General features: G+C 45.5%; 1 long non-coding RNA gene across 1 annotated transcript in view; it reads left to right on the top strand.

Annotated features, from left to right (window-relative positions):
* LOC147106567 (uncharacterized) overlaps positions 1-26,911 on the top strand; it is a 65,363-nt gene extending 38,452 nt beyond the window's left edge. The window contains exons 3-4 of the long non-coding RNA XR_015080950.1: positions 6,035-6,266; positions 25,676-26,911. This is a non-coding gene — a long non-coding RNA (uncharacterized LOC147106567). The remainder of the gene's footprint in view (positions 1-6,034; positions 6,267-25,675) is intronic.
* The last annotated feature ends 342 nt before the right edge of the window (positions 26,912-27,253 follow it).

Below are 27,253 nucleotides of genomic sequence, written 5' to 3'. Positions count from 1 at the left end.
CGGGCATGCAGATGATATGACCCATCCATCGGAGCTGATCAAGCGTGGTCAAAGCTTCGATGCTGGGGATGTTGGCCTGAGCGAGAACACTGATGTTGGTGCACCTATCCTGCCAATGGATTGCAGGATTTTGCGGAGGCAGCATTGGTGGTACCTCTCCAATGCTTTGAGGTGCCTGCTGTACATGGTCCATGTCTCTGAGGCATACAGCAGGGCGGGTATCACTGCTGCTCTGTAGACCATGAGCTTAGTGCCGGGTTTGAGGTCCTGGTCTTCAAACACTCTCTTCCTCAAGTGACCGAAGACTGCACTGGCACACTGAAGGCGGTGTTGGACTTTGGCATCGACGTCTGCCCTTGTTGACAGGTATGGAAAGCGGTCCACATTGTCCAAGGCCTTGTCGTGGATTTTGATAATCGGGGGGCAGTACTGTGTGGTGGGGGCAGGTTGGTAGAGGACCTTTGTCTTACAGATGTTTAGTGTAAGGCCCATGCTCTCATATGCTTCTGTGAAGGTGTTGACGATGGTTTGGAGTTCGACCTCCGAGTGAGCGCAGATGCAAGCGTCATCTGCATACTGTAATTCGACGACAGAGGATGGGGCAACCTTAGATCTGGGCTGGAGGCAACAGAGGTTGAACAGTTTCCCGTTTGTTCTGTAAATTAGCTCCACTCCAGCGGGGAGCTTATTGAGGGTGAGATGGAGCATTGCAGCAAGGAAGATCGAGAAGAGCGTTGGTGCAATGACACAGCCTTGCTTGACCCCGGTCCATACATGAATTGGGTCTGTGATGGAACCGTTAGTCAGGATCACGGCTTGCATGTCATTGTGAAGCAGGCAGAGGATGGTGACAAACTTTTTAGGGCAGCCGAATTTGAGGAGGACACTCCATAATCCCTCATGGTTGACAGTGTTGAAGGCCTTTATGAGATCAAAGGCCATGTACAGCGATTGGTGATGTTCTCTGCATTTCTCTTGTAATTGATGAGTGGTGAAGATCATGTCCATTGTGCCCCTTAGTGGACAGAATCCGCATTGCGACTCTGGGAGGAGCTCTACGGCCACTGGGAGAAGGCGATTGAGGAGGATTCTTGCGATGACTTTCCCTGTGGCAGACCTGGGTAACTCCTCTGTAATTACCGCAATCGGACTTGTCACCTTTCTTGAAGATGTCACAATTACGGCACCTCTGAGATTCCACTGGCATGTTCTCCTCCTTCCAGATAAGAGAAATTAGTTCATGAATTCGCGCCAGTACTGCTTCTCCGCCATGCTTTAGTGCCTCGGCAGGGATTCCATCTGCTCCTGAGGCCTTGTTGTTCCTCAGTTGTCGGATGGCCTTTTCAACCTCATGCTGGACTGGGGTTGTGCTGAGATGGTGGCGGGTAGCATGCTGCGGGATGGAGTTGAGGACACTCGCGTCAAAGACAGAGTCTCAGTTAAGGAGATCTTTGAAGTGCTCCTTCCAGCGGGCACTGACTGCCTCACTGTCCTTGATGAGTACCTCTCCGTTCTTGGCCCGCAGTGGGGTAGGACCTTGGGTGCTTGGGCCGTAGATGGTCTTGACTGCGCTAAAGAATCCACACACATCGTGGTTGTCGGCTAGCTGCTGGATCTCTTGCGCTTTCTCCACCCACCATCTGTTCTTCAGGTCGCGAGTTTTTTGTTGGACCTCGGCCTTCAGACCTCCATGGGGTAGGCTTCGCCATAAAAAATGAACTAGTTGGGTGTCTGAGACTCTCCTAGCGGTATAAATGAGTGCCTCATGACTCTTCAGTTCACCCTAGTGGAACCAGTGCACTACATTCTTCAGTGCGTATGACTCAACACTGCAAGCCACAGACGAGACCAAAGAGGAATTCTACTCCAGCCTCGAACAATCCCTGTCCCGAGTCCCAACCGGCGACAAGCTGATCCTCCTCAGTGACTTTAACACCATAGTTGGAAAGGACACAGACCTCTGGGGAGGTGTGATCGTCAGAGAGGGGGTAGGGAAAGCCAACTCCAAAGGTACCCTCCTCCTGTCGAAAAGCTCAGAACATGGCCTTGTCATAACCAACACCTTGTTCCAGCAGAGAGACAAGTACAAGGCTTCATGGCAGCACCCTCGCTCCAAGCACTGGCATCTGCTGGACTACGTCATCGTCCGATCAAGGGACCACAAGGACGTCCGCATCACCCGCGCCATGACAGGAGCTGACGATTGCGGGACAGACCACTGCCTAATCTGCTCTGTCATCTCCATCAATGTAGCCCCAAAACAGCAGCGGCAACAGAAACAATGCCGTAGGAAAATCAACACTGGAGCACTCAAAGACCCCGCTAAGAAAGCCCTATTCAGCCTGCGCCTCATAAACAACCTGACGACTCCCAGTGATGCAGAGACATAGAGTGTCCACAGCGCCTGGTCTGCATTCAAGGCCTCCATAATCAGCACCTGTGAAGAGATGCTCGGTCACTCGACCAGGAAACACCAAGACTGGTTCGACGAGAACGACCAGGAGATCCAGGAGCTAATAAGCCACAAGCACAAGGCATTCCTGATCTGCAACAGCAACACAACTCAAGAGCAAGAAAGCAACTCTACAGACGCCTGAAGGCCGAGGTCCAACAAAAAACTCGCGACATAAAGAGCATGGATTTGTAACGGCCAGGTAATGCTTGTCTAATTTGGATATTTTAAGCAAATCACAGGGTGTATACTAAAGGTAATGCAATGATTGTTGTATATATGTACTTGCAGAAGCCATTTGATAATCTGCCACACAAAAGACTTGTTGGAAAAAGTAAGCAACGTGATATTAAACAACATGGAGAATATAGCTGTATGAATAGAGGGATGGCTAGGGAGTAGACAGCAAAGAGTATAGGTAAATGAATATTTATCAAATTGGTGGGATATGGTAAGTGTTCCCAATGGACTTAATCTATTAAGGGGAACAGATAGGGTAGATGGAGAGAAACTATTTCCGCTGGTTGGGGAGTCTCGGACTAGGGGGCTTAGCCTAAAAATTAGAGCCAGACCTTTCAGGAGTGAAATTAGGAAACACTTCTACACACAAAGGGTGGTAGAAGTTTGGAACACTCTTCCACAAACAGCAATTGATGCTAGATCAATTGTTAATTTTAAATCTGAGATTGATAGATTTCTGTTAACCAAAGGTATTCAGGGATCTGGGGCAAAGGTGGGTATATGGAGTTAGGTCACAGACCAGCCATGATCTCATTGAATGGCGGAACAGGCTTGAGGGGCTAAGTGACCTGCTACTGTTCCTATGTTCCTATGAGGCTATTCAAAAAAGGTACAATTTGTTTCATGGAGGATTTTTTGGAAGCAGGAGTATGATTTCTCTTCCTGCACCACCACTAAAATTCTCCCGACTGTTGCTTTACCCTCCTCTGCCCCCCGACCCCCGACCGGCCTGGCCTTCCAAGTTAACGGTCTTTTTCCGAGTTTGGCTCTATGGATGGGCCACCAGATTTACCATCCCCCTGATTGGCAAGCTGCCTATTAGGTAATTGCAGTTCTGACAGGCCTACATTGCTAGCTCTGGCCTATTTAACTTATATGTGTCTGTAATAGCCTTCCATACAATTTTAAAATTTGCGGGCAACACCAAATTGGAGAGGGAGTGATATAATTAATATAGAGAAGGCCTGTAACAAAATACAGGAAGACATTAATAAACTTGCAGAATGAGCATGTAATTGGCAAAAGAACTGTACAGATAACTGTAGCTGTAGTAAAGACAGCTGCTTGATGGTAGCTGTAGTAAAGACAGCTGCTTGACGGCAGTCGGATAAATAGGAAGCCATCTTGGCCATGCGGCAGTACTACACGAGCTGGCACTGACTCAAGACCTAATAAAGAGTACTCAACGATACCTACTCGTAAGCCTCTTAATACTACGATATAAGATAACATTACAAGAACTTCAATATAGATAAATGTGAGTTGGTACATTTTGTTGGGAAGAATAAGGAGGCGACATACTCTTTGGAAAATAAGTGTCTAAATGAGGTAGAAAAGCTAAAAACAGTGGCGGTCCAAAGAGACTTGGGGTCCAGGTACATAGATCATTAAAATGTCATGAACAGGTACAGAACATAATCAAAAAGGCTGGCCTTCATATCTAGAGGACGAGACTACAAGGGGTAGAATTTATGCTGCAGCTATACAAAGCCCTGGTTAGACCACAACTGGAGTACTGTGAGCAGTTCTGAGCACCACGCCTTAGGAAGGATATATTGGCCTTGGAGGGAGTGCAGCTTAGGATTACCAGAATGATACCCGGGCTCTAAGGGTTAAATTATGAGGAGAGATTACACAAAGTAGAGTTGTATTCCCATGAATTTAGAAGGTTAAAGGGTGATTTGATCAAAGTTTTCAAGATATTAAGGGGAACAGATAGAGAGATACTATTTCCACTGGTTGGGGAGTCTCGGACTAGGGGGCAGAGTCTAAAAATTAAAGTCAGACCTTTCAGGAGTGAAATTAGGAAACACTTCTACACAAAAAGGGTGGTAGAAGTTTGGAACTCTCTTCCGCAAACAGCAATTGATGCCAGATCAATTGTTAATTTTAAATCAGAGATTGATAGATTTCTGTTTATCAAAAGGTATTCAGGGATCTGGGGCAAAGGTGGGTATATGGAGATCGGTCGCAGATCAGCCATGATCTCACTGAATGGCAGAACAGGCTCGAGGGGTTAAATGGCCCACTCCTGTTCCTATGGGTAAAGGGATCAGGGGTACAGATAGACAAATCACTAAAAGTAACAACGAAGGTTAATAAGGCCAAAAAAAAGCACTGGGTTCCATTTCTAGAGGATAGAATTGAAAAGCAAAGAAGTTATATTAAACTTGTATAGAATCTTGGTTAGATCACACTTGGAGTACTGTGAACAGTTCTGGTCTCCATATTATTAAAAGGATATAGAAGCACTAGAGAAGGTGCAAAAAAGATTTACTAGGTTGATTCCAGAATTGAAAAGTTACACCCATGAGGAAAGATTGAACAGGCTGGGGCTCTTTTCTCTACAAAAGAGAAGGCTGAGGGGTGACCTGATAGAGGCCTTTAAGATTATGAAAGGGTTTGATAGGATAGGCGTAGAGAAAATGTTTCCATCTGCGGGCGAGACCACGACTTGGGGCCATAAATATAAGATAGTCACTAATAAATCCAATAGGGAATTCATTGGAAACTTCTTTACCCAGAAAGTGGTAAGAATGTGGAACTCGCTACCACAAGGAGCAGTTGAGGTGACTAGCATAGATGCATTTAATGGGAAGCTAGATAAGCGCGAGGGAGAAAGGAATATGAGGATATGTTAATGAAGTTAGATGAAGAAGGTGGGGGCTGGCTCGCTTGGAGCATAAATACGACATGGTTCTTTTGGGCTGAATTGCCTGCTTCTGTGCTGTAAATGCTATGTAATACTGTGGAGTAGCCTTAGTGAAGTCCAAATAGCTCACTCTCAGGTGTAACAGTAGAGGTGGGTACTGCAAATATGCCTCTAATGTCTCCTGGCCTCCCTGGCTGTCCTCTCCTGCTACTACTCTTAAATATCCAATAGCATAGCACTGCATGCAAACCCCTTACATGAAATTCATAGAATTCAACTGGAGTAACTGACTGCATAAACTTGCACAAGATATTAAACACAGATTTAAGATGTTAAACTTAACTTATACATGGAACTTGCAGTAATGTGTGTAAAAGTAAGGTAGGCTAGAGAACAATTTTATGCAAGAACAAAATTTGACACTTTTATGTCAAATCAACTCAATGATAAGTACTTTCGTGGCACACAGAGGAATTAACTTGCTAACTCTTTTAATATTGCTTACTTCATATTTGTTTGTTGATTCATTTTCAGTTAAAATGTTCCAAGTAAGGTGTTTTGTACAAGCTTTACATTCAGTATTTAGTTTGTGATCTGATTTTCTGATTTTCCTTGTAAAGATTTGATCTAAATTGAAAGTTTTCACTGAAAACTGGCATAAACATATTTTTTCATCTATTATTTAACAGATAGTCTTAGAAATTACTAGGTTGCACTTGAACCAAAGTGAAAATTGTGCAGAGAACTACATGGCCATCCATGATGCTGCTCCAAGCCCTCCAGTCCTCCAGGGAAAATACTGTGGAACACTATTAAGTCCACTAGTTGTAACCTCTACTGGACGGACACTTGTGCTAGAATTTTCTCATTTAGCATCAAACCTTGGATGGGGATTTACAGTTGAATACAGATCTATTGTGAGTAAGTACTAAAAAAGCATACACTCTGCAGAAATCTTTATTCTTACAGCAACCTAACAAAACCTCAAACGAAGGTTTGACCTCGAAGCCTTGAAAACACTGTTAGCTGACCTGCATTGTTACTACTTAATTGCTTTTCAGTTAAAAAACAAATACAACTTAATCACCTTCACTCTTGAGATTCAACATAGACTTCTTTGAATCAAAAGAGATCATCATCATTGTGACACATTCTACCCAATTATTTCCAAATGAAAGTTTATATGCCAATGTGTACAATATTAATCCTGGAAAGTTGTATCAACTTGGCTCAGTGGCAGCACTCTTGCCTCCAAGTCCAAACATTTTAGATTCGGGGGCTGCCTAGAGCTTAACTACATGGCGTAGGGCAACATTTCAGTTTAGTAATGAGGGAGTGTTACATTCTCGCTGGTGCTGTCTTTTGAGTAAGGTGTTAAACCAAAGCACCGCCCTGCCCATTTTGACTGGATGTAAAAGATTCCATTGCACTATCGCTGGCCAGCATTTGTGTCTTTAAATGGATAGAAAATCAGGTGGGTTGTGTACTGGATGCGTGATCCTCCATGTCTGGCTTTTCTATTTGTCCCCCAGTCATACAATGCTTTACATCCAAGCACTAAAATAGGAAACTGTACCCTACTGTCTTCCACATATCTTAAAGGTACACTAAGGTTGTAAATAATGTAAAAACATGTGTACTATATCATGCTATTTATCGCCCAATCAGCTGGGAAATCGTAGGACCACAAGCCTGATTTTAGTCTACACATGAATGAATAGATTTGTAGAGCAGTATTAAAAAGTTAAAATTGCTTTATGAATAAGAGGCCATTAACAGTGTTGTTGAATAGAAATAGCTGATTAGCCACAGGTTTGGCTACGGCGACACTATTTGCACCACATGCATTAATTTTAGTAGAAAACACCTTGGCCTGCAGTTTCTGGTCGACTGCGCATGTTTTCTCAGCACAATTCCCCGATATCGGCGTAACTGGCGTAAAAGATTTTTAAGCATAAACTGCTTTCAGCTTAACTCAAGTTTCCACGATCTTTTGCGCTTGTTTTAAAAACATTGCCTGCCTCTCGTCCGCAGCTATGATCGGGCCTGGGTGTCCTTGGGGATGGAGCACACGGTACCCACTGGCACGCTTTAGGCCTTCTGCGACCCCAAAACCGAATTTTGATTTAATTTGATAAGTTTCCTTTAAATTTTGTTTAAGTTACAGTTTTATTGGTTGTGCCCCTTTAAGAAGGGGGCACATACTACCTTTTAATTGGTGATGACACCGGTCATCAATTAAGTTTCAACCAATAAGAATTAGAAGCATGTCCTGCCACAAAACAGGCCACGCCACCAGGATGAATTAATCACCATTGGGAGTTCCCGCTAATTGCGCTCGTTTGCAGGCCTTCGAGGAGGCTCCAAAAATAAAGCTGGAACTTTTCTGTGCAAGGACACTGTTGTGTATGTAATATGTGTGCTACTTTGAACCTATGGACAGGACTGCACTACTTGTTGGGCGTAGTGATACGCAGTACCACTCCTGGCCATAGGGGTATAAATAGTACTGTGGGTACTGATCTCCCCTGAGTTCCCGCCTGTGGGCATGAAGTAAAGACCTACGTATAGTCCCTACCTCCAACCAGTAAAGACCTGCTTTATTGTTACTGATTAAGTCTGAGTATTAATTACTTGAACAACTCACAGATTTAACACTGGCAACGAGTCTGATTCGGACCCTGCGGCAGTCACTCCACGGCAGCTTCGTCCACAGCCAGGACGTTGCAGAGAGGTTTCCACCCTCTCCACCCCACTGGAAGACATCCTGACCTCGGAGCCTCCATCGGCGACCGTCAGCTTCTTCTCCAGCTTGGTGGTGGGTAAGCCGTTGTCTGAGCCGGGCAGCGACGCGACAGGCAGTCGACCGCGTTGGCCGCACGAACGGGGCTGGGGGAGCTGGAGGAATAGGGCGCGAGAGCCGCTTCGAGCGGGAGGCGTTTCAACGGAGCGATCGCATCTCCTGATAAGAGCCGAGAGCCGCTTCGCGATCCAGCGATCGCATCCGCTGATAAGGGCCGCACTCGGGCGATCGTGGCGAAGATAAGGGCCGCACTCGGGGGCTGAAGGGAGACGGCATTGGGGGACGGGTGAAGACCGCCAAGCGCGGGAAAACCGCCATTTTGTGGGCGGAGGACGACGGCAAGAGTGGGAAGCCGCCATTTGGATAGCAGTAAAAAAAAAAAAAAAAAAATCTGAGAAATTGCAAATCTACAATGCCTAAACACGGAAATATTAGCACCTTTGATAGTGACCTCGAAGATTGGGCCATATATGTTGAAAGAGTAAAAAATTATTGTAAGGCCAATAAAATTCGTGACCAAGATAAAGCTCTAACATTGTTAAATTTAATGGGTGCGAAGACATACGGGCAATTGAAACACCTGTTATCACCAGATGAACCGGCGGATAAGACGTTCGATGAGATTGTGACTGTCCTGAAAGATCATCTAAACCCCACGCCGCTGATGCTAGCGGAACGATTTAAATTTTACGACAGAAGGCAGCTACAGCATGAAAGCAATGCTGAATATTTGCTGGAATTGCGTAAATTAGCGAAATATTGCCAGTTTGGAACGGGACTGACAGAGGCACTTCGAGACAAATTTGTGTGTGGTTTATTTAAACAGGATACACAAAAGCGACTGCTCGAGGAGAATGAGCTGACGCTTGAGAAGGCGGTCACTATGGCAGCAGCACACGAAGCCGCAGCGAGAGGCACGGCAGTAATGCAGCTACGGTCACCGGAGCTCAGTGCACACAAATTGGGTGTGAGTTCTGGCAAATGTTATCGTTGTGGAAAGACAACGCATGATCAGAACCAGTGTTGGTTTAAAAACCAAGAATGTAGAACTTGTGGTAGGCTTGGACATATAGCTAGAGTATGCAGGTCAGCGAAGAAGACCAGCAACAAGAAGTCACCGCAAGGAAAATACGCAAAGGTACACAAGGTGACCGAACAGGAGTCCGATTCAGATGCTAGCAGTAATGAACTGGCTAGCTTAAGAGTACTCAACGCTGGTAAGGGTGCAGACCTCCAGACAATTTGGGTCACTCTTCAGATAGAAGGAGTCCAAGTAAAACTGGAATTGGACACTGGATCGGCATTGACGGTCATAAATAAGAAAGATTACGGAAAGTTATTCCAACATATTCCCCTACAGGATACGGGGATTATATTGGAAACATACACGGGGGAAAGAGTGTACCCCATCGGGAAAATAGAGGTTGCAGTGGTCCACAAGGGCGAAGACAGTCAAATAATGGACTTATATGTGATATCTGAAGGAGGTCCTCCACTACTAGGACGGGAGTGGATTAGGAAAATGAATATGGACTGGCATTTCCTACAAACAATAACGAGTGAGAACTCGGTGAAGATAGTCGGCCCAGACTCTGGAACGGATGATGGTAAGCCCAACTCAGGTGCAAAAGACAAAGTTTCAGCACAGAATTCCACTGAGCAACAACAACATAGTTTAACTGTGGATTCTGAGTCTGGCAAGTCTACTGATGTGCCCATTTCTGAGGGACACCGGGCTCGAACTCAACTCCATTTCAAACTACAACAGCAATTAGAACAAATGCTTCGCCGTTGTGAGCAAGAGTTGAATGCAACGAAAGAGTTCTTTGATATAGAGTTGGAGAATCTGGAAAGACAACAGAAGCAGCTGATGGAGAAAATGGAACAGGAGCACACAAAACGTCTGATGTCAGAGGAGTTAACGGTCAGCCAACTCCTGCATATGCTGAAGGACAGGACTCTGAAATGGGAAAAACTTGAACACGAACTTCAATATTCAAACGAAAGGGGTTCGGAGCTCTCAAAGGTTATTGGAAGAGCTGAGGTGGCAACACAGACTGAGATGACTGCAACAGAGCAGCCCTTGGATGCCAAAAGTACGCTGACTCACGTCAACGTAGAACAACAGACCGCTGAAACAGCTGCTCCGGTAGAGGGATTGCATAGTCCGATCAATCAATCTCCAAAGGAAGTTGAAGTATTAAAATCACAAATGAGGTCACTAGTAAACGACTTGCTGAAAGCCCAGAAAAAGCTGGATGCAGAGGTACACATGAAGAAGTCTCTTCAGGAAAGATGTCTGGATTTGGAACAAGAGCTGGCTAACGTCCAGCTGGGTATGGAGGAAATAGACGACCCTCTCACTGGTCTAGCTCAGGACGACACCGAATATTACTATGACCTGGTGGACGACACCGAATATTACGATGTCCTGTCCTGCCCAGCTTGTAACTTCGACTCCCAAAGTGCAGAAATCATGGAGGAGCACCAAAAGTCTACGGAACATCGGGAGAAGCTGGCTCTACGACGGAAACAGGAGGAAGAGAAGGAGGAACTGCGCATGCAGCTGGCAGCTGTGGCAGCTGACAATGGAGCCCAGAGAGTCTCCAAGAAGCAGAAAAGGAAAAGTAAAAACAGAAGATGACCCATCTGAACCATTATCACCTCTACCAGATCACACACGTGGTCCCTCTGAACGGAGCCAATTCAGTTCGGAAGTTCAAACTGTTAAATCCATGGAAGGACTATTGAATGAGTCACTCCAGCAACGTGAACCGACTCCACCACAGAGATTGAATCTGTGAACTGTTTTCCGCAGAGACTGAATCTGTGATCTGTTTTGACATGAAGTTATCTATGTATCTATGTTATTCTGTTATGTAAACCTGAAGTTATATATGTATATATGTTATTACGTTATGTTAAATGGGGAGATGACTGTAAAGCTAGGAAGGGAGGAATGTTGTGTATGTAATATGTGTGCTACTTTGAACCTATGGACAGGACTGCACTACTTGTTGGGCGTAGTGATACGCAGTACCACTCCTGGCCATAGGGGTATAAATAGTACTGTGGGTACTGATCTCCCCTCAGTTCCCGCCTGTGGGCATGAAGTAAAGACCTACGTATAGTCCCTACCTCCAACCAGTAAAGACCTGTTTTATTGTTACTGATTAAGTCTGAGTATTAATTACTTGAACAACTCACAGATTTAACAGACACTAATATGTATTTTACTAAGGAACTCATTACTGTACCCCAATCTAACTAGAAAATAGTTTGTATACATTTTAAAAGTCATTTTCAGTATTTTAAAATCGGGTTACTCACAGTTGGATTGGCACTGTGATTAAAAGGGCTTATTTTTTGTGATAAACCCATTTTCAGCTGTATTAATCAAACTTTACCAAGTTACCACCCATAAATATATCAAGGGATATTTTTTAAAGCAATTTTTTTTTAATTAAGTTTTAAAACGGTGCTCGATTGCGCTGGTTAATGGAGATCGACCGATTTTTGGATACTAGGGAATCAAGGGATATGGGGATAGTGTGGGAAGGTGGAGTTCAGGTAGAAGTTCAGCCATGATCTTATTGAATGACAGAGCAGGGTCTAAGGGCTGAATGGTCTACTCCTGCTCCTATTTCTTATGTTCTTATTTTACATTCGGCAATATGTAAATAAACTCAGCAGAAAAAACTCCTTTCAAAACGGGTGCAATTTGCACTGGAATCGCCGATTGTGCCCAAAGCGGAAACTCTACCCTCTTATGTACACTCACACAATATAAGTAAATGAACTTCTCATGTGTATATTTAGTTAACAAACATCCAACACCATTCAGAAACCAAGGAAGCAAAGCACAGCGAACAAATACTTGTACATTGCTTATCATGTTACCATTTTACCAATACACAAAATGATTGAAGTACACATTCAAACACCATGCGAATATCAGTACTGAGATTACATGCCTAACGAGGGTGTTTATTGCTCATTTTTAATTACTAATAAAAGAGTTGCAATTCTCCACATCGGATTACCAATTAGCTACATGTGGCTGTTGATTAACATATTGGACAACACTGAGCTAGGATCAGCATGTTAATAACAACAACGACTTGCCTTTCTATAGCGCCTTTAAGATAGTAAAATGTCGCATGGTGCTTCACGGGAATGTTAGCAAACAAAATTTGACACTGTGCCACATAAGGAGATATTAGGACAGATGATCAAAAGCTTGGTCAAAGAGGTAGGTTTTAAGGAGCATCTTAAAGGAGGAGTGAGAGGTAGAGAGGCGGAGAGGTTTAGGGGGAGAATTCCAGAGCTTAAGGCTTAGGCAGCTGAAGACACAGCCGCCAATGGTGGAGTGAATTAAATCGGGGATGCGAAAGAGACCAGAATTGGAGGAGCGCAGGGATCTCGGAGGATTGTAGGGCTGGAGGAGGTTACAGAGAAAGGGAGGGGTGAGGTCATGGAGGCATTTGAAAACAAGGATGAAGGTTTTAAAATTGAGGCGTTGCCAGACCGGGAGCCAGTGACGGTCAGCGAGCACAGAGGGGATGGATTAACGGGACTTGGTGTGAGTTACGATATGGGCAGCAGAGTTTTGCATGAGCTCAAGTTTATGGAGGGTGAAAGATGGGAGGCCGGCCAGGAGATTATTGGAATAGTCAGTGCTAGAGGTAACAAAGGCATGGATGAGGGTTTTAGCACCAGATGAGCAGGGGCGGAGTCAAGCAATGCCATGGAGGTGGAAGTAGGTGGTCTTGGTGATTGAGAGGGGTGATGACAGCAGATTTGTAGGAGATGGGTACAGTACCTGAGGAGAAGGATCTGTTAACGATATCAGCTAGCATGGAGGCCAGGAAGGGAAGTTGGGTGGTCAGCAGTTTGGTGCAAATAGGGTGAGGGAGCATGAGGTGGATCTCATGGACAAGATAAGCTTGGAGAGGGCATGAAGGGAAAAAGGAGAGAAACTAAAGAAAGATGCAAGGTCAGGGCTGGAGTACGGGGGAACCTTAGCAGAAATTTGGCCCAGGGGCTAGGGGAAGGCAGGGATGTGGCACAGCAGCTGAATGGATGGTCTCAATCTTAGTGACAAAGAAGTCCATGAGCTCATCGCACTTGTCGTTGGAGGTGAGGGTGGAGGAGGCAGGGGAGAGAGGTTTAGGAAGACGGTTTGCAGTGAAGAGAAGCTGGGGGGTTATCTTTTCATTCCAGGAGGATTCTGGAATGGTGAGTACTTTTGGCGGAGTGCAGGGCCCGATAGTACGTTATGTGGTCCAGCCAGATCTCGCAATGAATGGCTAAACCAGTTGTCCGCCATAAACGTTCAAGTCTGCGTCCCTTAGACTTAAGAGAGTGGAGACAAGGGCCATACCAGGGAGAATGACCAGGGTGAGAGAGAATAATGGTTTTAATGGGCCAAAGACTAGACCATTGGAAATTTGAAAGTGCAGATGTAAGCGTCTTGGGGGAGAGATTTTTCCAGGGGCAAACACAGAGGTAGTGGGGTTGGGAGGGGGAAGGGGAAGGGGAAAGGAGGATGTGGGTGGAGAGGGATACAAGGAAATGATCAGAGATGGCAGTATCTGTGATTGACACGACGAGAGCCCTGAGATGGCATGGTCAAGGGGGTGGCCATGAATATGGGTAGGGGAGTTTATATTGAGGAAGAGATTAAGGGAGGATAGGAGGGCACTGAACTCAAAGGAGAGAGAGCATGATGAGTTGAGATGGAGGTTAAAATCACCAAGGATCAGAAGTCGCTTGGTGCAGAGGCTGAGGGAGGAAAGCAGTGAAGATATCTCAGTGAGAAATTTGGCGTGGTACTTGGGTGGGTGATAGAAAACAAGGACTATAAATGAGATGCTTAAAGGAGGAGATGGTGCCAGACGAGTAGGGGGCAGACCAAGGTGGGATTTGGTGAACCGTACCACCAGGGCAACGGTTTGGGCAGGGCAAGTGGTGGAAGGTATGAAGGGATTATTACTAGTCCTAGCCCCTTTAGAGCTACCCCAGATCAGGCGTATTCCCCAGACATTCACTTTCAACTAAAGTTTGAGGTAGCCGAATCCTAAAGACGCTTAATTGGGTCTAAAGGTCTGGACCATCTCTCCCAAAAGGAAAGGAACAACCTGAAAATGTTACCATCCTCCAGATAGCACTTTTAATAAGTTTAGCTAGACTGTAACATTCCAGATATTATAAGGGTCTGGAAAACTCCCCGAGAATTCTGCAACTCCTCACCAAAGAGTGTACAGAGATTGATTTTGCGAGTTTGATACAGAAGTATTATGTGAGACAATTCTAAAAATATATCGATTTATTAAAGAACCGACATGTATTTTACAGTTGGTGAGTCAATTGCAACATTAACAGTTCCAAAAACAGAAAGCTTTACAATCTTATTTTCAGAGATCCTTATTCTCAAATCTTAACTTTGCTACAGTTTTACAGTTCTTAAAGTTTATTCAGGATCTCCACCAAAATCAAATACAGTGTCTTAATCCCTGAGATACAAAGAGTTGTCGACTTACAGAGCCGCCTCTGAAGCCTGAGAATCGCTTTGCCCCTTTACAGCGAGACTAGTATCCTATTTGAGAGTTCAATATTTATACCCTTTTCCAGTGGTATTCCTTTAAGGTTTTCTGCTGATGTAAGTTAATTATCTCTAGTCATTTTTCTGCTGACTTCTGCAATTCTTACAGTCATCTCAGCTGGTAGCATTAAGAATTATGTCTCCTGTGTAGGTATCTTAAGCTTACCATAAAAACGGTGTGACAGCAGGTGTTTCTATTTGATATCATTTTTACTAAGGCCTTCTGTTTGTGCTCTTGCAATTAGAACACCTTAACTAGGGTGATCTATGCAATTCTTAGTCACCTCAGCTGGTTGCAATACAGAATTATGTCTCCTGTGTAGGTGTCTTAAGCTTAACACAAAAACGGTGTGACGGCAGGTGTTTTTTTTACTTGATGTCATTTTTACGAAGGCATATGTTTCTTAATTTTATGTGCCTGTTAATGAAGTGTAACTTAGAGCACTTTAACCAGGATGCACCATTGTCTTCTTTCCAAAGATTCAGACCGTCAGGAGCCTCCAATCTTCTGTTTCAATAAGGTTATTGATTCAGTGTCAACAACCATCCCATCCCCATAGCCTGAATGCTGTTAACAATACAGCTTCTCCATCGTTCGGTTTCTAGATTTCCAGACCCAGAGTGTCATGTTTTAATAAGACCAGAATTCTTTCATAGAATGGTGTCTTTTTCTGAATAGGTTTTATGGCTTCTTCCTTCACAGGTATAGCCAGGCAGGGAGGCTTCATTTAGGGGGCAGGTATCACCCCCCCTCAGCCAGGTTTCCATCAAGCCATGATGTCGATGCAATCATTCACAATAAGCTCATGGATGGCAAGGACCTTGTTCACAAGTGAATGGACATTCTAGAGGGAAAAGCAGAGGGGTGGTGATAGCTGATCTGCTGGCAGAGTCCACAGGGTCAGTATTGGGAGGGGTGCGTGGGACGGGAAGGAGGTGTATAGATTAGCCCCCAGTGGGCACGTTGGTCAGGAACGACAGCAAGAGAGTAAAATGGTGCAGTTGGGGATGCTGCTCATAAGGAGGCAGCAATGAGTGCCTCCATGGTCCCTTCGGAGGATGCCAGACAAGCACAGAGGGGAGCTGTAGGCTTATCTAAGAGGAGTCAAACCTGGAACGGTGGCAGGAAAGTAGGAAGGTCAAGGATTGCTGAGGGTTGGGGTAGGGATTTTGGAAAAGCATAGTACCCAAGAGGGAAGAAGTGATAGGAGGCACGACAACAGGAGAGAGTGGTCTATGAGGGGTAATGATAAAATCATAGAATTGTTACAGCACAGAAGGAGGCCCAGCGAGCCCATGCTGGCTCTCTGCAAGAAAACTTCAGCTAGTGCCACACCCACCGCCCTTTCCCCATAGCCCTGTAAAAAAAATTCGTTCAGGTACTTATCCAATTCCATTTTGAAAACCATGATTGAATCTGCCTCCACCATCCTTTCAGGCAGTGCATTCCAGATCCTAACCACGCGCTGCGTAAAACAGTTTTTCCTCATGTCGTCTTTGGCTCTTCTGCCAATCACCTTAAATCGGTGTCCTCTGGTTATCGACCCTTCCGCCAATGGGAACAGTTTCTCTCTGTCTAGACCTCTCATGATTTTGAACACCTCTATCAAATCTTCTCTCAACCTTCTCTGCTCTAAGGAGAACAACCCCAGCTTCTCCAGTCTATCCACGTAACTGAAGTCCCTCATCCCTGGAACCATTCTCGTAAATCTTTTCTGCACCCACTCTAAGGCCTTCACATCGTTCCTAAAGTGCAGTGCCCAGAATTGGACACAGTACTCCAATTGAGGCCGAACCAGTGTTTTATAAAAGTTCATCATAACCTTCTTGATTTTGTACTCTATGCCTCTATTTATGAAGTCCAGGATGCCGTAAGTCTTTTTAACCTATTTCTCAACCTGCCCTGCCACCTTTTGTGCACATATACCCCCAGGACTCTCTGTCCATGCACCCCCTTTAGAATTGTACCCTTTAGTTTATATTGCCTCTCCTCATTCTTCCAACCAAAATGTATCACTTCGCACTTATCTGTGTTAAATTTCAGCTACCACATGTCCGTCGATTCCACCAGCCTGACTATGCCCTCTTGAAGTCTATCAATATCCTCCTCACTGTTCACTATACTTCCAAGTTTTATGTCATCTGCAAATTTTGAAATTGTGCCCTGTACACCCAAGTCCAAGTCATTAATATATATCAAAAAATGCAGTAGTCATAGTATCAATCCCTGGGAATACCATTGTGTACCTTCTTCTAGTCCAAAAAAAACCCGTTCACAACTACACTGTTTCCTGTCACTTAGTCAATTTCATATCCATGCTGCCACTGTCCCTTTTATTCCATGGGCTTCAACCTTGCTGGCAAGCCTATTATGTGGCACTTTATCAAACGCCTTTTGGAAGTCCATGTACACCACATCAACCGTACTGCCCTCATCAACCTTCTCTGTTACCTCATCAAAAAACTCAATCAAGTTAGTTAAACACAATTTGCCTGTATCAAATCCATGCTGGCTTTCCTTAATTAAACCAGACGTGTCCAAGTGACTATAGCAAAATACTGCAGATGTTGGAAATCCGAAATAACAACAGAAAATGCTGGAAAAACTCAGCAAGTCAGGCAACATCCGTGGAGAGAAATTTGAGTTGACGTTTCGGGTTTGACCCTTCTTCAAAACTGGAGAGAAAAGGAACTAGATCGAAGGCAGGGCTGCGATCGGACAAAAGAATAAAAGAACCAAAAGAAGTAAAAGAGATTAGAAGCTAGACGAGATGGTAATAGGCTGTGATTAGGTGTAAAGTGTACTGGCAGGGCAAAAGATAGCTGCCAGGTGTGAGAGAGAAACAAAAGGAAAGGGGGGGAGGGAAAGGAAAGGAGTGGAAAAATATAAGTGAAAATGAAATGGGGGCCGAGGTTATGATCTGAAATTGTTGAACTCGATATTGAGACCGGAAGGCTGCAGAGTGCCTAATCGGAAGATGAGGTGCTGTTCCTCGAGTTTACGATGAGCTTCCGTGGAACAGTACAAGAGGCCAAGGACGGTGAGGTCCGAGTGGGAATGGAGCGGTGAATTGAAATGACAGGCGACCGGAAGCTCGGGGTCACCCTTACGGACTGAACGGAGGTGTTCCGCAAAGCGGTCACCTCCGTTCAGTCCGTAAGGGTGACCCCGAGCTTCCGGTCGCCTGTCATTTCAATTCACCGCTCCATTCCCACTCGGACCTCACCGTCCTTGGCCTCTTGTACTGTTCCACGGAAGCTCAACGTAAACTCGAGGAACAGCACCTCATCTTCCAATTAGGCACTCTGCAGCCTTCCGGTCTCAATATCGAGTTCAACAATTTCAGATCATAACCTCGGCCCCCATTTCATTTTCACTTATATTTTTCCACTCCTTTCCTTTCCCCCCCCCCCCTTTCCTTTTGTTTCTCTCTCACACCTGGCAGCTATCTTTTGCCCTGCCAGTACACTTTACACCTAATCACAGCCTATTACCATCTCGTCTAGCTTCTAATCTCTTTTACTTCTTTTGGTTCTTTTATTCTTTTGTCCGATCGCAGCCCTGCCTTCGATCTAGTTCCTTTTCTCTCCAGTTTTGAAGAAGGGTCAAACCCGAAACGTCAACTCAAATTTCTCTCCACGGATGTTGCCTGACTTGCTGAGTTTTTCCAGCATTTTCTGGTGTCCAAGTGACTGTTCATTTTGTCCTGGATTATCATTTCTAAAAGCTTCCCCACTACCGAGTTTAAACCATCTACAAGGCACAAGTAAGGAGTGTGATGGAATACTCTCCACTTGCCTGGATGACTGCAGCTCCAACAACACTCAAGAAGCTCTACACCATTCAGGACAAAGCAGCCCGCTTGATTGGCACCCCATCCACCATCTTAAAACATTCACTCCCTCCACCACCGGTGCACCGTGGCTGCAGTGTGTACCATCTACAAGATGCATCGCAGCAACTCACCAAGGCTTTTTCAGCAGCACCTCCCAAACCCGCGACCTCTTCCATCTAGAAGGGCAAGGGCAGCAGGCTGATGGGAACGCCACCACCTCCAAATTCCCCTCCAAGTCACTCACCATCCTGACTTAGAAATATATCGCCGATCCTTCATCGTCGCTGGGTCCAAATCCTTGCACTCCCTCCCTAACAGCACCGTGGGAGCACCTTCACCACACGGACTGCAGCGGTTCAAGGCGACGGCTCACCACCACCTTCTTGAGGGCAATTAGGGATGGGCAATAAATGTTGGCCTTGCCAGCGACTCCCACATCCCATAAACGAATAAAAAAAACTGACTGGCCTGTATTTGCTGGGTTTATCCTTACACCATTTCTTGAACAAGGGTATAACGTTTGCAATTCTACAGTCCTCTGGCAACATCCCTGTATCTAAGGAGGATTGGAAGATAATGGCCAGCACCTCCGCAATTTCCGCTTTACTTCCCTCAGCATCCTAGGATGCATCCCATCCGGTCCTGGTGACTTATCTACTTTAAGTACAGCCAGCCTTTCGAGTACCTCCTCTTTATTAATTTTAAACCTATCCATTATCTCAACAACCTGCTCTTTCACTATGACTTTGGAAACACCTTCTTCCTTGGTAAAGGCAGATGCAAAGTACTCATTTAGTACCTCAGCCATGCCATCTACCTCCATGCATATGTCTCCTTTTTGGCCCCTTATCAGCCCCACCCCTCCTCTTACTACCTGTTTACTATTTATATGCCTATAGAAGACTTTTGGATTCCCTTTCATGTTAGCTGCCAATCTATTCTCATATTTGAACCTTTTATTTCCTTTTTAACTTCCCCTCTGAACTTTCTATATTCAGCCTGGTTCTCACTTGTATTCTCAGCCTGACATCTGTCATACGCCCCCTTTTTCTGCTTCATCTTACTCTCTATCTCTTTCGTCATCCAGGGAACTCTGACTTTGGTTGCCCTACTTTTCCCCCTTGTGGGAATGTACCTTGACTGTACCTGAACCATCTCCTCTTTAAAGGCAGCCCATTGTTCGATTACAGTTTTGCCTGCCAATCTCTGATTCCAATTTACCTGGGCCAGATCCATTCTCAACCCACTGAAATTGGCCTTCCTCCAATTAAGTATTTTTACTCTAGATTGCTCCCTGTCTTTTTCCATAGCTAATCTAAACCTTATGATACTATGATCACTGTTCCCTAAATGTTCCCCTACTGACACTTGCTCCACTTGACCCACCTCATTCCCCAGAACCAGATCCAGCAATGCCTCCTTCCTCGTTGGGCTGGAAACGTACTGATCACGAAAGTTCTCCTGAACACATTTCAGGAATTCCTCCCCCTCTCTGCCCTTTCCACTATTACTATCCCAGTCTATATTAGGATAATCGAAGTCCTCCATTATCACTACTCTATAGTTCTTGCACCTCCCTGTAATTTCCCTGCAAATTTGCTCCTCCATACCATTCCCACTAGTTGGTGGCCTATATAATAAACCTAGTAGTGTAATGGCACCTCTATTATTTCTTAACTCTAACCAAATAGATTCTGCCCTTGACCCCTACAGGACATCCTCTCTCTCCAGCACTGAAACATTCTCCTTAACCAATACTGCCAGCCCACCTTTTTCCTTTCCTTCCCTATCTTTCCTGAACACCTTATATCCAGGAATATTTAGTACCCAATCCGGCCCTTTTTTGAGCCAGCTCTCCGTTATCGCCACAACATCATATTTTCATGTGGCTATTTGCGCCTGCAGCTCACCAACCTTATTTACCATGCTTCGTGCATTTACACACATGCACTGTAATCCTATCTTAGACCTTCTTGTATTCTCTTAGTCTGACCCCACCTAATACCGTACTATTTCTTACTCTAGTGCTATCGGTCTCTCCCAATCCTTTGTGCACCTTGTTTCTCCTTTCTAATGCTACATCCTGGTGGCCATCCCCCTGCCAAATTAGTTTAAACCCTCCCCAATAGCACGAGCAAACCTCCAGCGAGGATATTGGTCTTGGCTCTGATGAGGTGCAACCCATCCATGGATGTGGCTCTGGCTGTACTCCCCAGAGGAACCATCGCCCTCACCAGTATTGCGGTTAGAGAGTGAGATGCACTCGGGGGACTCCTGCACTACCTGCCTGGTCCTCCTTGTCTATCTGGTGGTCACCCATTCCCTCTCTGCCTGTACACTCTTATGCTGCCGGGTGACCACCTCTTGAAATATGCTATCCACGTAGCTCTCAGCCTCACGGATGCACTACAATGACGCCAGTTGTTGCTCAAGCTCCGAAACCCAGAGCTTGTGCTCCTCCAGCTGACGATACTTTCTGCACATGTGGTTGTCCAGGACACGGGAAGCATTGTGGAGTTCTCACATGGCACAAGATGTGCATTCCATGGGACTGAGCTGCCCTGCCATAGACTATTAACTAAACTAACAGAAATAAACTCAAGACTTAAAGAAAAACTACTCACCAATCAGCCCCTTCTGCTGACATCACTTTAGGTTTTATTTAACCTGACTGTCTGACGCTGGTGCTCCCTCCAGTCTCGCGGGCTTACATTTATCACTGGCCGCTATTCTCGCTCTCCTGTAGGTCCGCTCTCGGGCCTATTAACTTACAGTCCTTGGGTTCTGTGGCTCCACTCCTTTTCAGTTAGACGTCTCAACTGCCTTCCTCCTCTCCACCAATTCCTGCTCTCACCAAATTCTTCCACTCTGCTTGTGATCCTCTCCGATTGCATTCACCCAGCTGTCTCCAAGCTCTGTGCTCAAGCTCAAGATAAAGGAAGAAAAAGGGGAAACAGAAGTGATGGGCTTGGGCCTGGAGCAGCAGTCAAAACTCCCACGTGAATGGACATAGTGAAACTAACGTTACATAGGCCTGGTTACATAGCAAGATTAGGATACGTCCTGGTAATAAACGGGGAATAGAGAGGAGACAACAAGAGGGAGTTCAGAGTTTTTTTTATTCGCTTATGGGATCTGGGCATCGCTAGCAAGGCCAGCATTTATTGCCCATTCCTAGTTTCCCTTGAGAAGGTGGTGGTGAGCCACCTTCTTGAACTGCTGCAGTACATGTGGTGAAGGTACTCCCACAATGCTATTAGGGAGGGAGTTCCAGGATTTTAACCCAACGACGATGAAGGTTCGGCGATATACTTTTAAGTCAGGATGGTGTGTGACTTGGAGGTGGTGGTGTTCCCATGCGTCTGCTGCCCTTCACCTTCTAGGTGGAAGAGGTCGTGGGTTTGGGAGGTGCTGCCGAAGAAGCCTTGGTGAGTTGCTGCAGTGCATCTTGTAGATGGTACACACTGCAGCCACGGTACACCGATGGTGGAGGGAGTGAATGTTTAAGGTGGTGGATGGGGTGCCAATCAAGCGGGCTGCTTTGTCCTGGATGATGTCGAGCTTCTTGAGTGTTGTTGGAGCTGCACTCATCCAGGCAAGTGGAGAGTATTCTATCACACTCCTTACTTGTGCTTTGTAGATGGTGGAAAGGCTTTGGGGAGTCGGGAGGTGAGGCACTCGCCACAGAATGCCTAGCCTATGACCTGCTCTTATTGCCACAGTATTGATGTGGCTGGTCCAGTTAAGTTTCTTGTTAATGGTGACCCCCCCGGATGTTGATAGTGGGGGATTCGGCGATGGTAATACCATTGAATGTCAAGGAGAGGTGGTTAGACTCTCGCTTGTTGGAGATAGTCATTGCCTGGCACTTCTGTGGCGCGAATGTTACCTGCCACTTATCAGCCCAAGCCGGAACGTTGAACAGGTCTTGTTGCATGCGGGCATGGACGGCTTCATTATCTGAGGAGTTGTGAATGGCGCTGAACACTGTGCAGTCATCAGCGAAAATACCCATTTCTGACCTTATGTTGGAGGGAAGGTCATTGATGAAGCAGCTGAAGATGGTTGGGCCTAGGACACTGTCCTGAGGAACTCCTGCAATTATGTCCTGGGGCTGTGATGATTGACCTTCAACCACCACAACCATCTTCTTTGTGCTATGTATGACTTCAGCCAGTGGAGCATTTTCCCCCTAATTCCCATTGACTTCAGTTTTACTAGGGCTCCTTGATGCCAGACTCGCTCAAATGCTGTCTTGATGTCAAGGGTGGTCACTCTCACCTCACCTCTGGAATTCAGCTCCTTTGTCCATGTTTGGACCAAGGCTGTAATGAGGTTGGGAGTCGAATGGTCTTGGCGGAACCCAAACTGGGCATTAGTGAGCAGGTTATTGGTGAGTAAGTGCCACTTGATAGCACTGTCGATGACACTTTCCATCATTTTGCTAATGATTGATGGGGCGGTAATTGGCCAGGTTGGATTTGTCCTGCTTTTTGTGGACAGGACATACCTGGGCAGTTTTCCACATTGTCGGATAGATGCCAGTGTTGTAGCTGTACTGGAACAGCTTGGCTAGAGGCACGGCTTGTTCTGGAGCACAAGTCTTCAGCACGATAGCTGGGATGTTGTCGGGCCCATAGCCTTTGCTGTATCCAGTGCGCTCAACCGTTTCTTGATACCACATGGAGTGAATCGAATTGGCTGAAGACTGGCTTCTGTGATGGTGGGGACCTCAGGAGTAGGCCGATATGGATCATCCACTCGGCACTTCTGGCTGAGGTTGGTTGCAAACGCTTCAGCTTTGTCTTTTGCACTCACGAGCTGGGCTCCACCATCATTGAGGATGGGGATATTCATGGAGCCTCCTCCTCCCGTTAGTTAGTTAAAGTCAGAGGTCCTGTGGTGGGATAAAGTTGGCGTAGGTAGGGTGGTGTCAGCTAGGAGCATTGACAAACTGACGTCCAGGTTCAGAGACAGGTATGGAGGGCAAGTGAGTCCAGAAGCTATTTGAAGGGTAGAGAATCGGAGGACGCACTGCTGGAAATGAAGATCCAGGAAGTGGGCAGAATCAATTATGATTGGCTGCCTATGGTCACACACCAGCTTCAGATTGAGGGTGTGGAATCCTTTTTTGGTTTTGGTACATGGCAGAGTTGACATGAAGCAATGAGCATGCAGCCAATGGCACCATGGGGAAGCCTGCAGTCCTTACAAACCCTCAAGCTTGCTCTGCCTTCTTCTCTCTGGCAAGAGGGAGTGAGATGAAGCTGTCTCTCTTTGCATAGAGACACTCAGTGACCTCCCTTATGCAGCAGTGCACTGCAAACTGCGAGCTGTTGCTAATATCTCCAGCAGCAGCCTGGAAGGAGCCAGATGCATAAAGGTTCATAGCCACAGTCACCTTCACAGCCACTAGAGGTAGGATAATTGCTCCCTAAACATCCTCTGCGGATATGGCCTCCTGCTGAGGGCCCTTCTCCCCTCCTCCCTCTTCTAGCAGCTTGTCCTGCTCTGTGTGGCCTCTGTGCATTGCCCAATTCATGCTCAATGCCAAGAGGAAGGCCTACTAGTGCACCCATCTGTGGAAGCAACTGGTTTGTGCAGGAGCCTTGAAGTCAACAGAAAAGTCCTTCAGCACCTGCCAGACCACTACCATCGACTTTTAAAATATAGAAAGCACCCAAAACGTGCACCCAAATTGCAGCAACAGCCAGAAGAAATAATCCAGCAATTAATCTGTAAGTAGTTGATGATCCCTTTAAATAGTGCTGTTGGGGTCCTTCATGCTGCGTAATGCCGTGTTCAGCTGTGCGACGTTAAGAGAGCGCATCGCCTGGACCGTGGATGTCCAAAATGGCAGCGCTAGTGTCAAATCAGTGTTGCACGCTGATTGATGTCATGATCTGCCTGCTCTGCATGCTGCCGGTGGATGTTAAGTACACGAGTGCTGACCCCTTTACCAATATGGTGCACTTTGTGTCAGAAATGCACGCTCACACCGTGGATGCCATTTTGGAACCTTAAGGGGTCTCATAGCGCCCAACCAGCATAAAGAGAACAAGTGCTCCTCCAGTGCTAATGTGTCAACACTAACTGTTATTGAAAGGAATGGATTCCCGAACACTGTCGGCAGGCATCATTGATCCCAATCCCTTCATCACTGTGCTATGGCTCACAAATCATTCGGTGGTACCGACACCCTTCAGCTGCTTACAGAATCTCAGATGCCTCCCTTTCATGACAGTGAGCTCTGCAGTGATGAACCAAACAGGTCCTCACTCCTTTTTATAAGTCCACTTTGCTACTGACCAATGTTGATGACTGTGAGGTGTAGCATGGTGGTGAAGAGCTCAATGATGCTAGTTGGCAGTGTTTTGGTTGGGGTTCTACCTCTTCCAACAGTTGCCGGTGTACTTCCTTCAACTTCTGCGTGCTTTCAGATCCCCTGTGCATCTATTACCAGGAAAGGTCTGGCCAGTTCAGTTGTCTCTCACCCAAGCATGATTTGTAATGGGTTTGACTCTATTAACTGCTTCTATTTGTCAGCTTCTAGCTAGTTTAGCCTTCTTCACTTCTAACTGGGAAGTCACCTGCACAACTTTTCCTGCCAGCTCAGCCTGAATACACTCCTGTGCACCTCTTGAAGGGAGCCTGAAATGATAAAGCAGGGGAGAAAAATGGTACATTTTCTTTAGGACTCTTGATGACCAGCATCTGTACTTTTTTTGTTTCAAAATGTTTTGAACACCTGCTTTATAAATAGGTGCAGTTGTGCTATCTTCTCACTCCCTCCAATGGTTCCTACAGTTACTCTAGTGTTAGATTTTAATCACAAATTCTGCCTGCTGTAACTGGACTGAACTATAAGTCCTAACTATCCATTCCAAAAATGGGCAATATTGTAAATGTACAGTACGTCAGTCAGCATCTAAAAGAGAAAACATTCAGATTCTGACTGACCTGTGTCTTTCCAGCATTTGTAATTTTGTTTTAGATTTTCTGCATTCACTATTCTTTTCATCTCGGCTATTATTCAGTACTTGGAAATTTTAAAGCATTACTAAGTTTTATTTCCTTTTTTTTGCAGATAAACATCCTCCTAGGGTTACTGTATTCAAAAGTGAGGGGAGTTTCCAGAATACTTTTGCATTGGTGCCATGCATCTTGCTAATGTCATGGACAATGTAATCTCTACAAACCTTTATTTCTGCATGTTCCTCTGCTTCTAGAATTTAGAAAGTTTAAATCCATGGTGTATAATGAGCAACTAAAATTATACAAATATGTCTAAAGCATTTAAAGCAAACTGGGAATTACTGATGCTGGTAGAAGTGAACAAATACTTAATTTCCATTCGCTTATGTTCTCTTTAATTGCAGCAATTGAAGATACAAGGCAAATATCTTTAATATAAAGGCCTATAAATTCAGCCATGCAGCACCCGTTTTTCAGACGCCAGCTGGTCTGTGAAGCCTCCAGTATGGCGGGCAGGAAGCAGGCACACATTTCAAGTGCGCCACCCCCCCATATTGGGAAAAGAAAAAATGCATCCTTTCCCACACCTGAAACAGGCATTAGGCAATTTGCATATGCAAATAAGCAGCCTGTCTGTTTGAGCCCCCAACTTCAAGAGTGGTTTATCCTGAGACAGAAAACCAGACCTGAGGGTCGCCTGGTAAATTTTTTACATTTACGTACCTAATGAAGAGCTAGGAGTGCGCCTTCCAACCCCACATTTAATCCCCCCACCCAATCATCGCCGATTCCGACCTCCTCTCCCAACCCCAGCCTCCTCTCATGGCCCCTGATTGCCCCCCGCAATTCCCAGCCCTGACCCCCGTCCCGAACCCCAGCCCCAACCTCCAGACTCACTTACCTGAGGTCTACTGCGATGTTAGTAGTGGCCCGATCTTGCCGTCCTCTTTGCTAGCGCCTTCCTGGCTCCATTATAGTGAGGCCTGACGATCAATGTTCGGTGCCTCGGGGCTTACTGTAGATACCCGACACCGCTCGCGTGCCCAAACATCGGCGCGCCCAAATTTCTAGGCCATATTTTTTGATGTTACACAGTTTTTTTGATGAAAGGAGAGGTCAAAGATCCACTTGTATCTCCTGATTGGCTTTGGCTCTGAACTGAACAGGGTGATTGGCTCCAACGATTTTACTGTTTGAAATCAAATCAGAAATTCTTAGTTTGCAGGAGCCAACACGGAAGTGAAACTGGCACTATTGTTCACTTATTGCCCTAAAGATGAACATTTTGTATTATTTATGATGAAATTATTTGTTAATAAAATGTTACTTTAAGTATTGAACAGTTCAACCGTGTTTTAGTTTTTAAAACATACAAGAATGGAAAAAAATTGGAAGAAGGAAAGACCATTTAGTCCATTAATCCCATCCACAGTCCATGCGTAATTTACTCTACATCTTTCCAACACATTCAACCTCCTGAAGGAACCAGCCAACTGCAGATAAACATCCCAGATGATAAAATTGTTTTCGCAATCTCTAAAGGTAATCAAGGAAAGTTCCAGAATATGAACCCCACTTACAATTCACCAGCTAACCAGCTGCATTTATGGTCCCTGCAGGTCATGAATCATCCTATTTTGTAGAATATTTGAACACATGTGCCTGTCATTACAATAACCTTCACTCTTCT

The sequence above is a fragment of the Somniosus microcephalus genome, chromosome 15 (genome assembly GCF_052327205.1).
Source record: "Somniosus microcephalus isolate GS21.2 chromosome 15, FLI_Smic_1.0, whole genome shotgun sequence".
Taxonomy (NCBI): Eukaryota; Metazoa; Chordata; class Chondrichthyes; order Squaliformes; family Somniosidae; genus Somniosus; species Somniosus microcephalus.
Note: the sequence above shows the minus strand (reverse complement) of the source record. Positions and strands in the feature narration are given on the sequence as shown.